The sequence below is a fragment of the Corvus brachyrhynchos genome, unplaced genomic scaffold (genome assembly GCF_000691975.1).
Source record: "Corvus brachyrhynchos isolate BGI_N302 unplaced genomic scaffold, ASM69197v1 scaffold19, whole genome shotgun sequence".
NCBI classification, from domain to species: Eukaryota; Metazoa; Chordata; class Aves; order Passeriformes; family Corvidae; genus Corvus; species Corvus brachyrhynchos.
In genome coordinates, this window is record NW_008246061.1 from 2,445,780 (window position 1) to 2,448,131 (window position 2,352).

At 65.7% G+C, this 2,352-nt stretch overlaps 1 protein-coding gene across 1 annotated transcript in view; it reads left to right on the forward strand.

Annotated features, from left to right (window-relative positions):
• The window catches only part of OSBP2 (oxysterol binding protein 2), a 116,798-nt gene that overhangs the window by 112,470 nt on the left and 1,976 nt on the right, over window positions 1–2,352 (forward strand).

Sequence of the window (2,352 nt, forward strand, 5' to 3'; positions counted from 1 at the left end):
GGGCTGGGACAAGGACAGGCTCTCCAGGCAGCAGTTTTCCCAGGGCCAGCAGTGCCATGCCCAGGGGACATCCCGCCCTGGGCATGAGGCGACAGGAGCCACCAGCTCTCTGGAGACGTGGGGGGAATGTCACCTTCGCTGTGGATGATGTGGACAGGGCAGGAGCAGGCAGCAGCAGCAAGAGTGAGTCTGGGCTGGCCGTGGGGCACTGGGAGGTGCTGGAGGAGGGTGCAGGGCTGGGACAAGCAGGGGAATGGGCACAGCAGGGCCAGGGACACGGTGGCAGGGACCAGCCCCAGTTCCTGTGGGGTTTCTGCGGGTTTGTGGGCTCCCCCCTCCCCCAAATACCGTTTTCCCCGCAGGTGCTGGCACAGCAGTGGGAGCCCCCGGGCGATGGGGGTCACCTGTGTGCCCAGGTGGGGACCAGGAAGTGGGGCTGCCCTGCAAGGTACGACCCTGGGGTGTGGGGCTTGGGGTCTGCCATGGGCACAGCCCCAGCTGGGACAGGAGGCACGGCGGGGGGGGCAGGGATGGATGCAGGGATGCTCCTGGCTCTGCGTCCTGCTGGGATGTGAAGAGCAGCGGGATGTGGCCAGGACATGCACTGGAAAAGGGATAAATGGGTTTGTGACCCCACTCCTGGATGCCAGGGGGTGGCGGGGCTGCCGGTGCCACTGCGCTGGTCCCTGAGGAGGAGCCAGGAGGGGACAAGAGAGCTGGGATCTGGTGCCAAGCCTCGGACCCAAGGGGACAGAGCCAGGTATGGGGGCCCCAGGGACGGGTCCGGCACTGAGGCTGGAGCAGAGGGTGGCACTGGAAGCCCAAGAGGGAATGGGCACCCCGTGGGCAGAGCTGGGCCGTGGTGTGACCGGGGATGTGGTGACGGTGTCCCTGGCACAGGGCTGGCCTGGCACTGCTGGGACACACCTGGGACACCCATCACCGGCGCCACACGGACCTGCAGAGGATGGTGAGGTGACCTCGAGACGGCCCAAGCAGGGCCAAGCTGGCCTGGCACTGCAGCAGGTGGCAGGGACAGGCTGGGGGGGCTGTGCTGGCACGGCCACGGCTCTGCTGCTCCTGGGTGTGATGGGAGAGCCAGAGCCGGCTGCTGGGAGAGGCAAAGATGTGGGAATGGGAAACGAGGGGGATTTTCCAGTCTTGGCAGGGGCAGGGAGCCTGTGTGGGCCGGGAGAGGCTGGATGAGGAGAAAAGGAAAACAGCGACTCCTCAAGAAGAGAAACTGGAGCTGCTGGAGGTCAGCGCTCTCCCGGTTTTCCAGAGGGGCCAAAATCACAGCGGAGGGGCCGTGGGAAGGAGCACGCACATCCCACCCCTGTCAGCAGCTCAGCCCCTTTTCCAGGCACGCACATCCCATGGGAAACGTTCTGTGCTGCCCAAATTCCCAAAGAGCCAAACTGGATTTATCCACAGGGAGTTTTTATTGAGGGACTGAGGCTTTTAGGAGAAGAATTTCTTGGGAAAACCACCCTTGTGGCTGTAGGCAGACTGGGGTGACTGGTCAGAAGGTCCCTGGAGAGCCCCAGCAGAGGCAGGGAGAGCTGGAATTTTGGGAAGGGCAGGGAAGCAGGCAGGGCTTGATGCTGGGGTGAGAATTCCTGGGCACTCACCCACCAAACCCCAGCTCTTTTCCAATGCGCATCAAAGCTGGGGTGGTGCCACCCCAGCCAGGAGGGAGCTGGGTGTCCTGCCTGGACACCGCCCTTGGGAAGAGCCTTCCAGGCCCTGGAGGGTGGCCCTGGGCAGCCCCAGGGGTGACGCGGCTCTGGTTCTCCTGCAGAGGCTGCGGGAGCTGGAGCGGGGCAGCTGCGCCCTCCTGGAGCAGAGGCTGCGGGTGCTGCACCGGCTCCACGGGCTGCTCCAGAGGGACAAGGTGGAGACCCTTCGGCAGCTCCAGGAGGCCCTGGAGCAGGTCAGGGAAGGGAGAGGGGAACGGGGGGGATGCGAGGCAGCCGCCAGGACACAGCTGAGCACCGAGCCGGGGGAGTGGGTCCGCAGGGAGGGGGCTCAGCCGGGGGGGCACAGCAGCCCAGATGTGCGGCTCCTCTGAGGCCGCCCAGAGGTTTTGACCCCCCCTCCAGGAGAGGGGCTGGTGGGGACAGTGGTGTCGGGGGCACGCACTGTGTTCGGGGTGGCTCGGGGGACAGAGGAGGTGCCCCCCGGTGTCTCCGTGCTTGTTCTGCTCCTGCCAAACCTCTGCTCAGCCCTGGGGGCTCCAGAATTCCCCTGGAAGCTCTGCCCTGGCTCCCAAGCTTTCCTAGGAGCGGCTGAGCGGGCTCTGGGGCCTCTGGTGCTGCTCTGATCCTCTCCCTGCTCCTCCAGGATCGCGCT